The sequence below is a fragment of the Malus domestica genome, chromosome 05, assembly GCF_042453785.1.
Source record: "Malus domestica chromosome 05, GDT2T_hap1".
In the NCBI taxonomy this organism is placed as follows: domain Eukaryota; kingdom Viridiplantae; phylum Streptophyta; class Magnoliopsida; order Rosales; family Rosaceae; genus Malus; species Malus domestica.
In genome coordinates this window covers 29,028,194-29,041,901 of record NC_091665.1, presented here as the reverse complement: position 1 = coordinate 29,041,901, position 13,708 = coordinate 29,028,194, and positions in this window count along the sequence as shown.

Below are 13,708 nucleotides of genomic sequence, written 5' to 3'. Positions count from 1 at the left end.
ACTTCGGATCGTTAAGAAACCAAAAATGACTTGCATATCTACTGAGGGATACATTATAATACCATATCTATAAATGGAAAGGCAAAAACAAAGAGAGTCGGGCAAGATTTCACCTTGTCGGGCAAGGTTAAAATGTCTTGCGGTCTCTTCCTTTAGTAGTTTACAAAAAGGATTGAGTACTAAAGGGGATGACTGGAAATGAGTTTACACATGAAAGATAGATACTGCAACATTTAGGGAAAAGGTAGCAGAGCTTTTACATAGACATAAATGTCTTTCTAAAGAAGTTTAAGGCTAAAAAGGTGCAGAGTTTGGACAAAGCATGACTTTCAGGGTATTTGCTTAGCTGAGAGACAAGTTTTATGTTTGTTTGTTTGTTTGTTTGATTGTCCTTGTCTCTGGGCCCTCTTCCTCATTTTATAGACGAATTAGCCCAACTGTGTCATTTCTGTTCTTGCTCGAAAGCAACTGAAGGGTAGTGAGTCACTAGTCCTTTTACATGTTTGCCATCCAAAAAGTACTTTTGGGCCGAGAATTGGTGATCTTCCATCGGTTGTCACTTTTTGTAAGCAACTGGCATTTGCATTGATGGGGAGCTGCCATAATATCTTCGGGCAAAACCTTATTTATTGAATTCTCTTGGGCTTTCCTTCCTGAAAGCCCAAGGTTTAAATATTAACCCAAACAGTGCCTTCTTCAATCAATTTTAAGCATGCAGATCGATGCGTAAATAATGATTGAACAGCTGCTTCTTCAGTAACCACCTTTGCACGTCTTTACTCGGAACCTGTGCCTTCTTTAACGCAACCGTTTATACACTGGATCTTTTGCACTAACCCATGAATTTTAATCATTAATTAACCGCTGCCTCATATAAATCTCTTCTTTCAAACCTTTTGGTTAAATATCTCAATCTTTCCAAGTCTTCGTATTTTCTAGATACTCAGGCCCTTAAATTTTCCCAGATTTTCCTATTTCATCATCTTTTCCATATTCACCTTCTAAATCTGTCTAATGGCCTCAGAAACCATTCAAATTCAACCTTCCTATGAATCTGGCGAAAGTATCGTCATTATGCGTCGCTTACTTAACGACCTTCATCGTTCTCGGGCAGGCCTAAGTACTGAACTTCTTTTTGAAGAAAATAGGGTGCATTCCTTGGGTTTTGCATGGACCTCTCGGGTTCCAAGTGTAGTAGAGACTAACATACCTAGGGACAATTGGTTCGCCCTTAACCCATTCACGGTTGAGTCAGGCATTTCTTTATTTAAGTGGTCGCAATATCGTTGTGGCTTTCCTCTGATGAACGACCCGGCATGGGTTTAGTGGATAAATGATCTTGAGCCAATTTTTAAACGGAAGTGGATAAACAATGACATCTATGAGTTGATAATGCTTTCGAAGACTAGTTGCCAAACCTGAGTTACTCACCATTGTTTTGGGCACAAATACCTTCGATTTTAGGATGGGCCCTATGTCCCCAACGATTCTAGATATCGTACAAGTCTTCGGGCTAAGCCTTCGGATAGAATCGTGGATGTTACTCATGGCTAGGCTCCTCCTTCACGTCCGACTACTGAGAGTTCTGGTTCTTCAGCCTTTCCAATCCAATTGGAATATAACTCTGCAACTTTCAAAAGCTATAAGACTTCTTTCAAAGGTTTCATCCTTTTTGTGAAAAAGAACTTTGGTGCTGGTTCTTGTCATGCAAGCTTAGCTCATGAGCACATGTACTTCATTTTATACTAGTTTAACAAGCATGCCTTCCTCAACAAATCCAAAGGAGTAAAGGTTGAATGGATCCCTTTAGTATAAGCTCTTCATAATTTTGACGATGTTGCCACGGGCCCGTTCGTTCTGTCCTATATTTACCATCTCCTTTTGTAGATGACTCGGGATGAACCATCCGAGACCAACCTTAATGGACCAATCCGGATTGTTTAATTATGGTTGCAATGGTACTTCCCAGAATTTTGGGCAGCTAACTTGGAGTTCCCAGAAGGAGTGGCCCCTGCCCGAATCCTAGCCGAAGCTCCTTCCACTGATCATTCCATATTTGCCTGCTTCTATTTCTTTAGGGTCTGTAGAACTCGGGCATACTTGGAGTGAGGGGCATCCGTCTTTAGGAAGTATCCATGGTTCTCTGATCAAGCCTTTCAAGATGCTTTCGGGGAAGATGCCAACCCTTCTTGCAATGAGAGATTTATTAGTTGTATTCAATTAAGGGACATAGCCTAAGGAGTCCGTAGTGATCGCCATGAACGCAGGTTGGAAATTTATCATCCAAACTTCTGCAACAGGCAGCTAGGTTTCAGGCAGACCATTTCAATACCATTTTTTTTTAATTTTATCCATTGTGGTACTTCTTATCACCTTCACTCCCCTCATGAAGATATCTTCCGAGCTGCCCGACGTAGCCTCGAAGTTATGAGCAAAGTTGCCCATAAGCCTTTGGCCTTTAATTTTGAATGTACCTCGACTTTCTCCATTTGGTGGGAGGCTAAATGGATCAAAAAGTATGGAGGGGACTTACGGGAGGCTTACGACCGTCTTTTTAACCAACTTTCTCTCAAATATTACCCTAGCTTGGGCAAGCTTGAGAATTAGAAGGAAATGGTCTATCAAAAGAACCAGCTTCTTCTGATAGGTACTTTTCTGTATTTTCAATCTGCATTCTAAGAAAATTTTGTGAATCTGCTTATTCTTTACTTCTTTTTAACATTCGCAGCCTAAGGGACTACTGAAGCGGCGGACATTAGGTCAGAGGAAGAATCCGCCGATGCACTGATCATTCAGAGGGCTGTAGCTGAGGCTAAAAGGCAAAAGGCTGGAGAATGTGGGGATATCTCCGAGTTATTGGGAGAATTGGAAGCTGAAGAAGAGCTTGAAGTCAATATCCAAGCACCTAAGTGGGCACAAACAATTGTGGTGGAAACTTATGATTCTGAGCCTGAAAAGTAGCCTAAACCTAAGTTGGAAACCTTAACTAGGAAGAGTACAAGAGCTCAAACTTTTAAGTCTTTAAAAGCTGTCTCTGCCTCAAACCCTTCTACCATCGCGGTTCTTGTGGTGGACAAGCGAAAACAGAAAACCTTCAGTAAGTGCTTCTTGCCTCATTCTTTCACCTGTAACTTGCGTTTGAGGGTTTACCAATTCAATTCTTCTTGCCTCTTAGGACTTTAAGCATCCAAGAAACCTACTATTGTTTCAAAGAGGGATCCATTAAGAGCTCAGATGTATCAATAGACTGATGCATTTTGAGAGTTATCTTTTAAAGAGCTGGAGGTACGATCTGCCGCTCTTTAAGTGTTACTTTTTTTTTTCTAAGTATTTGCCCTTAATAACTCTCTGTGCCCCACCGCTTGTAATAGGAGATTTGGGCAGAAAAGATATCACCGACCGAAACTTCTTCTTTCTTACCCCAGTCGAAGCAAACTCCTTCTTCTCGAGCAAAATCTATTCCCTTGGAGGTGACTCCAATTTCTCATTTTGATCGTTCCACTGGGAAGGTGACAAGGTGACACATTATGTGGAGGACGACAGCAATTCGGTAAGTACCTCCTTCTAATACCTTTATACCAAGCAACCTTCTTCTTAGTACTTAATAACTTTTATCTTTTCTAGCCTTCTCAAGCATAAGAATTCCATCAATCACTAGCCTCTAATTTCGGGGAGCCCATAGTCGCTGAAATTCCCACGGTTTTAGAGGTGGCTAACCCACAAGTCTCGCAGGCAACTTCTGCTGATGTATTTGAAGTGCTTGCATTCGAACCTCAGGTTCTCCCTTAGGTATATTATTATTCAGACTTTCTGTTTTCTTCAAAACTTATCACTGACTTTACTCTTGCTCTTGTCATTTGTAGGTTTTTGTTGAAAGATTGAGCACCGCTTCTCCTTCCTTAGTCGGCCATGACAATCTCTTTCAGCAATCAATTGAAGTAACCCCTAATTCCAAGGCTCTAGACTCAACTTAGGTAAATTTGCCTTGTCTCCATTCGTCTTGTGAGTTCTTCTTTTTAACATATTTGTCTTGGCTGCAACAGGGTTCTGGAGAAGGTTCGGGCAACTCTCAACTGCGCCTGATACGTAAAAGAGATCTTCCACGTTCTTTTTTCGACCTCTGGGGGTACATGAACCTTCATTCCTAGGCCTGAAAAACGAGCCAATACCACAACAGCGACTACTCTCATTCTTGCACCTGCTTATGCTCTTGCTTCTGCTTTTACGATCTCTCCTTTTTCTTCAGTTGATGTTGCCCCTTTTGTTATGGTTGAAGGTACGAGAGGTGAACCTTTTGCATCACCAGCATCATCCTTGCCTGACTTGGTAAAGAAATTCGGGCAAATCAAAACCAAATTGCAGTCCCCTTCACCATCTTCAGAGTCTCCTTCCTGTTAGTTTGCAGTCATATCTTCAAGGATTGGACAAAAAAAGATTTTACAGCTTCCTTTAGTCTTAAAACCCTCAATGACGCAGATAAGACCCTCATTGAGCTATTCCAAGCTCAGTTATTGTCCCAGGTTCAGTACAAATCTTTTCTAAGTTTCTTTGAGAATTTGCAGGCATTAAGGGATCGACATTAGAAGGCGGAGCGGGCAACAAATCGAGTGAAGTGTTTTCAAGAAAAGCATGTAAAAAGCACAACCATGCTTCGTCAGTTAGTGGAGGAAGGGACAATGATGAAAGGAAGGATTGCAGTTGTTGACTACAAAATCCAGCGTTTGGAGGAGCATTTGGCTTCTCTTAAAGCTGAGAAAGTAACACTTACCAACCACCTTTTTCAAAACGTAGAAGAGATGGAAAAGATTTCCTAGGAGGTTGAGGATTCCAACTTCCAACTTGTGAACAACAACATGTATTTAGGAGAACCAAAGCAGATTTTTACCATCATGCAAACTTACTTCTCTAAAGTAGTTGCTCTTACTGAAGATGTAAAGTTATTAGACTAAGATCCCTGTAACCCCTTTAAGAAATGGAATGAAGCCTTCCTTTATTTGAATTCCACTTTCAGAACTTTTTAATAGTAAAAGTCTTTCTTTTATGGCTACTTTGGATTTTTCGGGTACTTTGAGAGTTTCCTCTGTGGATCCTTCATTCTGCTTCTGCTTCCCAAGTGGCTTTTCTTCTTTCTTTCTTGGTCCATATTAGGTTGACTATGTTTATCGGAGCTTTGGGAAGGGATTCGTGTCAATCATCATGTTGGCTTGAGGTTTCTCCAATAACAATTTCCCTTTAATGATGAGATCCTGTATCCAATCTCTAAATTGGACACAGTTAGTAATGGAGTGATTGAAGGTGTAGTGTAGCTTGCAATACTTTTTCCCTCTTAATTCCTCGGGCTTAGGCAGCTTTTTAGTGTTGTCGAGCATAATCACTCTTGCCTGCACCAATTCTTCATAAATTTATGTGGCTTTGGTCAAGTCAAAAGAATAGCTTTGGTGTTTTAAGGGTTTCATGAGGACGAAACCACCATCATTCATTACTACCTTCTGGTCCTTGACCGGTTGAACCAATCCTTTAACTATCAAGGGGGTAAAGGGAGTGGTCATCTATGCTGCACACATGTCCATTGCTTCTCTCCCTCGACCATCATCTTCTTCCGACTCTCCCTCAAACTCCACTTGGTGAATGGCGGCTTTACTTTTGTAAAAAGGTGGTGTTTTAGAGGAGTACTTTAGTTGCTGCTCTTCAATCAACAGTTTCTAATACTGAATGGCTGCAATCACGAACTCTTGTAGCTCATTAAACTGTACATCATAAAACTTTTTCCTTAAGGGTAGTCTTAAGGCATTCTGAGCGATAACTATCAGCTGGACATGGTTGATAGGAAATTGGCATCTCATCCTTGTCCTTCTAAACCTCATAATGAAGTCTTCAGTGGATTCATGCTCATATTGTTTTACCTCAACTAGATCGTTAATGGTCATCTCTGGTTCCATCCTGTAACACTGCAAATGGAACGCCATTTCCATCTGCCCCTAGTCAGTGATAGAATTTGGGGGCAACAAAGAATACCATTGAGATGCTAAGCGTACCAAGGAGTTTCCAAACAACCTCAACTTATAGTTGAGATTGTTTTCAAATGTTACACAGTGGTTGGAGAACTTGGAGATGTGATCCCTGGATGACAAATTGTTATCTTCTCTGCTGAATGTTGGAAATGCAGGCATCTTGAAGTTGAGAGGAAAGGGATTATGTTTATCGATAAACTCCGGGTAGGGCTTATGATAAACGATTCTAAATAGCGGGCGAGCTTGTGGTTGGGCATTCTTCTTAACTCAGCCAACTCATCTCTGAGTTGTTGGTTGCTCGTATTATTAGGTGGAGTATAAGGACGTGGTTTCCATTTCGGTCTACAATCATTGCCCCGAGTTAATCTCCTTTCTTGGCTTGGGCTTCTTCCCCTTGAACTCTCATCCTTTACTGGCCATTGGTGGTGGCCTATAAGGTGGAGGCTTATCTGCTTTGGTAAGCTTTCATTTCCCACTAGATTCCCCGATCCACTAGGGCATTCCATACTTCATTCTCTCTTGCTCACTCTGCCCTCTATTATTTAGTGATGATAGGGGGTCAGGCAACTCTGCTTCCAGTATTTCTTCTAATATTGGTTGACTGGCTTCAGATTCTTCCTTATTCTTTCGTTTATCCCTTTTTTCCTCAAGTAAAGGAAACAAAGGAATAACTGGTCCCTTTATCGGGCTGACTTCCCTCATGGTTTCTTTAGCACGATCATTTTCCGGGGTCGGGTACTCCAGATCCAGCCTCCTTTGTAGATATCCTGTTAAGGAATAGAGTCTGCTTACTTCCTCTCTTGTTTGTAGAGAGTTCCTCTCTATGCTCCTTATCACAACCATTATATTAGCCTGTAAATCTTCATTTGTGACCTTTTCTCCTGATTTCTCAGAGGGGTCGGGCTTTCCGTCAAGATGGATCCTTGCAAGTTTTCGGGGATATTTGCCATACTAGATCCTAATGGTTTTTTTGTTCTTTTTTCCACCTGAAGGTTTGTTATTTCCTTCGTCATCTTGGCATACAATATCTTTGAATCCCACCGGGCGTGCCAAAACTATGTTCGAGGTAGGAATTTCACTGGGAAAGGTCCCTGGCTCGAGCACACACTTCCTGAGGAATTGGTACTTTGGTTGGTTGTCGAGCTCTCGCTTACTCGTCAAGCTACAAGAAGATGATAGAGTTAGTTCTGAAAGGTGTCTTTGTCGGGCCTCAGGTGTAGGCCGTGAGGCTCACAATCAAAACTAAGCGCTGAGGCGTACCACTGCCATCTCTATATGGCAGATGTAGAATGAGTGTATTTAAGCTGATTACTTGCGCCCCAAGTTACTCTAACTTCTCATTATCAAATGATTGTCATGGATGGGTTAAGTCCACATTAAGTTCTTTTTTATGCCTTGAGATTAAGGACTTTTGTTTATCTTGTATGCTTCAAAGGGTGGAGGTCTAGATCTAATCAAAACATCAGTTTCATTTACATTCATGATAGTAAAAGTACTAAGTGAACCAGATCTGAAAGTTAATGGAACTTCAGATCATTAAGAGACCGAAAATGACTTGCATATCTACTGAGGGATACATTATGATACCAGATCTATTAATGCAAAGGCAAACACAAAGAGAGTCGGGCAAGATTTCACTTTGTCGGGCAAGGTTAAAATGTCTTGCGGTCTTTTCCCTTGGCAGTTTACAAAAAGGATTGAGTACTAAAGGGGATGACTAGAAAGAAATTTACACATGAAAGATCAATACTACAACATTTAGGGAAAAGGTAGCAGAGCTTTTACATAGACAAAAGATGTATTTCTAAGGAAGTCTAAGGCTAAAAGGGTGTAGAGTCTGGACAAAGCACGACTCTCTGGGTATTTGCTTGGCTGAGAGACAAGTTGTATATTTGTTTGTTTGATTGGTTGAGTGTTCTTGTCTCTGGGCCCTCTTCTTCCTTTTATAGACGAATTAGCCCAGCTGTGTTGTTTCTGTTCTTGCCCGAAAGCGACTAAAGGGTAGTGAGTCACCAGTTTTTTTACGTGTTTGTCATCCAAAAAGTACTTTTGGGCCGAGAGTTGGTGATCTTCCATCGGTTGTCACTTCTTGTAAGCAACTGGCCTTTGCATTGATGGGGAGTTGCCATAATATCTTGAAATGGATGAATTGGGCTTTATTCTGGGCTTCGGGCAAAACCTTCTTTATTGAATTCTCTTGAGCTTTCCTTCCTGAAAGTCCAAGGTTTAAATATTAATCCAAACACCTCTTCACTTAGGTAAGCAATTTAGACTTTTGGTTCAGTTTTCATTATGCCCACTTGGGGTTACTGAAATAGGCTTGATCGATGAGTGCTGCAGCACTGCCATCCTTGAATCAGAAGATACTCGGAAGGAAGAAGAAGAAGAAGAAAGTCGTGGAATATCGAAAGCTTTTAGCTTTATGAATTTATGCTTTTTCCAACTCACATAGATTACGATTTCACATATGGAATTATTAATGGCAATTGTATGATAGAAGAAATGGGATTGGAAGAAGAAATTGAGTTGTTGATTTGTGGGGATTAGAAAATGATTATCATACGAGTGATATATATATATATATATATATATATATATTTTTTTTTTTTTTGTGGATTATTACTGACATATCTAAAACTATAAGCTTTTCAGTTTGGGAGATAAAACCCAAAAATTCAAATCAGACAAAAAATAAAAAATAAAAATTTTAACCAAGCAGCATTATCCATATATGGATGTTGACGGTACACAGGAAAAATCCTTTTTTGACGCCATATCTAGAGGAGCATAACGACAGACTTGCATTTTTGCAGCAAGGAAGAAAACAAGTAGAAGCGAAGGCTTAACTGTTTGGGTATTTATCCTAAACCTAATTATTCTTATTTAAATGGAGTTTACTGTAACATATATGAATTTGTATTCTGTTATTCAACTGTCTGTGGAAGTCTTTTAATGCAAGCAATTAGATTTTCTTTTTCAATCAATAAGTTCTTTTATTGTCATGTAAACATATTGCTATAACATGTCCTTCAAATTATTCCCCATTTCTTCATCATAAACCCAAATTTCCAAATTATTCTCTGATTTCAAAATTTTAAATAAGGTCTTCAAGGTGTACGCGCAGCTATGGAAAATTCAACAAGTTACTGATATCTTAGGCTTTTCTTTCTCATGAGGTACCTGCCGTTGGATTCCGTTAGTTGTCTGATTTTTTATTTTTTTTTGAGTTTGTTGGGATTTATTCGATTCAACTGGGTCAGGTTTTTTAGTTGTTTGGATTTTCACTTAGCCAAAATCTCTTCAGTTTCAACAGCAGCGGTCACCACTCTTCCCTAAAGGTAAATTTCTCTTCTCTTTCTTGCATTCGGAATCTTCAAAATCCTCATCTATATCGTTTGATTTCTGCAATTTTGATTCCACTACATGGACTTGCTTTGTTCTCTCTGCAACACTCCCCATTTTCCACCAAAATCACATCTCAAACTCTTCCAATTTCGAACACGATGACATGCCTGGCGAAGGTCAATACCCTCACTCATACCCAATTTACCCAAAGATAATTTTAATATCAATGATGGGTTTTTAACAGGGGCTTCAATCGAGTTAGGGTTTTGTTCAGTTAAATCTCATTAGTTTGTTTCTAATTCAATAAATTTGAGTTAGGGTTTTGTTCAATTCAATTTCATTAGTTTGATTCTCATTCGGTGAATAAATTTTCTTTCATAGTTTAGTCAATTTATTTATTTTCTTATTTGGATTTAAATTTTGTATTTGTTTACTTTGCTGCAATTATTCAACTTATGCCGCTACAATATTTGTTTCCTTTTGTTTTGTCTTTTGCATTATGTCTATGTAGGACTAACATTTGGATCATGTGAATGACAACTTTCATGTATATTTTTGTAGCATCTACACATGATCAGGATGTCTTCAGCTTCTATGAGGACGAGCAACATAGTAATGGTTTCAAGGAAGTATTGACTTGCAGTTGTTGCTTCCTCTAGCCATTGTAAGGGTTAATATGTGTCTTTTTCGTTCCTTATTGCAGGACCTACATCTTTGCACCAACTATTAAGATGACCATGACAATAGGCGAGCTAAAAAAAGGAACGAGATGATCAAAACCATTTGCTGCATGAATTTCCTCTTAATATATTTTCAATTCATAATCTAATCTTAATTTGTCTTCAATTTCTTTTAGAAATAAGAATTTCAATTTCAATTTTATTTTGAGAATTCATATACTTACCTTTCTTTTACATATTCATGAAGCTCATGATAAGCCTTCCTCTTTAGATATAGATATATCTTCATTTAATTAGATGCTTTAATTTTTTTATGAACAATTTGTATGTGCAGAGTAATGAACTCTATCATTGGCATTCAAGCACATCTATCTAATGAATGACTGAAAGCATGGATATAATATGCATTTTCTTTGTCATTTCAATGCAGTGATAAGCTAGGTTTAAGTGTTGAATTGGGTTCCTTTAATTATGTTATCTATTGATCTCACAATATTCTCACCTACAATGAAGCAATGAAGAAATATTATGTACGAGTATTTTGTTGTATTTTTTACCAATATGCATGTTTAGCAAAAGTCCCAGCCCTCTTCACACAGTAATGTGTGTATTGGATCATTTATTTTTAAATACAACTGTCTTATCTTAAAGTGCCAATTGCTAAAATATAGGAATCCAATCCATTTTTAAAACAATTGAAAAGCATGCTCTAAGACAATTTGGTTCTTCACTTCACCATCTTCTAAGACACCGTAGACCCTAACGGGTGCATCTTTGAATCAATGCTTCATGTTTTTCTACTGAATGGCCAAGTGGGTTTCTTTATCCTAAGAATTTTTTTTCTGCAATTTCTTTTGGATTCTCTTTTTTTTTTGTTGTTGAACAATTTTCCTCTTAGTTGGGCTGACTATTTTCTTTTGGGTTTTCATTTGTGTTGATTATTGTCGCCTCTTCAGCTATCAAGGCCACCATTTTTGAGGTATTTTTCTAATCTCTCATTTGTTTACCCAATTCTACTTTTGGATTTGATTCTTGACTGACGGGATGTTGTGACGATGTGTAATAATGTTTAGTATTCTGTAATTTTTTTTTTTCGAATTTGGGAAATCAAATTATCCAATGAAAATAAACTGTTACTTTACAGTATGCCATCAAGTTTAGAACGATAACCATGAATGCCCAAGTCATGATTAATGCCTCTATTAGTTCATTCGCATTTGATGTTCTCTCATATGGTCAAGAAGTATATACAACTGTCTTTATACTTGAGAGAAATTAAGTACATTGGACAACATCATTCGTCCTCTTTGTTTTTTTAATTACTTTTTTAAATCTATTTTCCCCCTCAATTTTTCTGCCATGCCCTTTCATTTGGTTTTCTTATTTTCCTATAGGTTTTCATTTGAAAGGAAAATATTACATTCGTATGAATTCTACGTGGCTACTCAGGTTTATGATTTTTTCTTTTTTGTTTTTTCCCTTGCTCAGGCATTATTTACTTTTCACTGCATATTGATATTGACTTTCTGTTTGGAAATGCCTCTGTTTTTCTTTCACTTGCTGAAAATGTCTTTGCCAAATTTTTTAGGCCTTTTCTTTGTTTCTTCTTATCTTCATCTTTCTTTGTCCAATTATAAAGTAGTTCTTCATTTTTGTTGCTATAAAGACCTTTTCTTTATCCAATTATGCCTAACCCATGTGAAATCTCGTTCCTGGATTTCACTGTTATAATCTACGTAATTGTATTATTGAGATTTTATGTTATTTTTGAGAAATTATATTAATTTATTTGGATTTAGATTTTAATTAAATTAGTTACGAAGTTTGAAGTTTAGAAAGTAATTATCTAAAATTCGTAGACCTTTCGAGGTCACAATTTATATTGTTGAATAGATATCGAGATCACGAACGTATAGGCGAAAGTCATTTTCGAGTCCGGATTATAACGGTATAGTTACAGATGTTTAAAGTTGTTGCTAAAAAAAAAAAAATTGAAAAGAGAAGAAAAAGCCATGGGAGTGGCTGAAAAAAAAAAAAAAAGGAGAAAAGAAAGCCACGGGAGTGGTGAGAAAAAAAAGGAAAAAGGAAGCCTAACCTTCCTTTGCACCCGTGCACCAACCCAACTCCATTTCCGGCGGTCTTTGCAATTCTTTCTGTCGATTCATCACCATCCATCGCCTACAACCTCTTCCTCAACCTTCCCTTTACCATCTCCATCCATATTTGAGAGTTTTTAGGCCCAATTTCATGAAGAACTTCACCGGGTTCACGGGTGAGTTCGACAGTGATTCCATCGTTACGGTGACTTGCACCACTTACCACCACCCTTAATCAACTTCCCTTGGACCCCGAAACAAGACCCAACTGGTGGTTGGAGCGTTGGAACACCAAGGAAGCCGAATTAAAGAACACCCACCTTAGGGTTTTGACGGGTGCGAGCCAATTTGAGGGCCTTCCTGGCCAAATTGGATTTGGCCACATGTATAAAGTTTACTCTACTTGTTGAGACCTTCATTCTTGTAAAATTTGAGAATTTTTAGAAAAAGTCGAATTTTCCGATGTGTGACATTAGATATATGAAATACTTCTTTCGTTACCAAGCATCTAGACCTCGAAGGGAATTATAGTTGAAATGACATCCCTATTAATCTTGTGCTTATTTGAGTGTGTTTGGTTGGGGTTTAAGAGTTTAGATTGTTTACTAGTAGTTATATTCAAGTTATTAGTAAACGATCCAGTTTCTCTTTATATATATATATATATATTGCCGCATATACATGTCAAAAGGGGTAGTGGCATGAGTGAAGAGGTGGTGTTTTAAGTTGAAAAACCATTAACTTTGGGTTGGTTTATTAAAGGATGGAGAATGAAGGTTACAAGCATAGGAATAGAAGGTTAAAATGTTGATTTCATGGATGAGAAATAATATGTATGGTTACTAGTATAAAAAAGGTGAGTGACTTTAATATATGTGTTATAGGTGATTACTCTAGTTTCATAATTATTATCCTAAGAGGGTATGAGACGGTTATATGATTATGTTTCCTATAAAGTGCCATCGTTATAGTTTATGATGTGAGATTTGACGTGCATATTAGAAACATGGTTTGCTTTGTATGGTTGGCTTGATGTGATGACTTGTGAGGACTAGTGATGGACTGTGAACCCATTGTGATTGGGGATTTGTTGCTTCGATATTGTTTCCCTCTTCATTGATTCGTTTTAAATTTAGCATATGTGTCTTATTTCCCTTGGTTAAGCTTTTGTAAATTTAGTAGCTTGTGCTTGTCTCATTTCTTTGAGCCGTTGTACATTATGGTTGTTGGCCTTCCATGATTCCGTTGAGTGATGTTCCAGAATCGTATCCACTTGGATTCCGTGAGAGATGGTCCGGAATCCCTTCTACTCCGCGATTCCGTTGAGTGAAGTTTCGGAATCGTATTCACCTTGGGTTTCATTGAGTTTGGATTGAGATAGCTTTAAAGGTATAGGTTTCGGCCAAACTATGTCGCTCTAACCCTACTTTTCATGGTGTTATATGAGAATATGGTTGTGAGATGTTGTGATTGTTTCAGACGAACCGTTGGATGTTTGGGTGACTCTTTCGGAGTTTGTGAAGGTTTGGTATTAATTTCTTATGAATGATTCATATTCAAAGTTTATAAACTATGA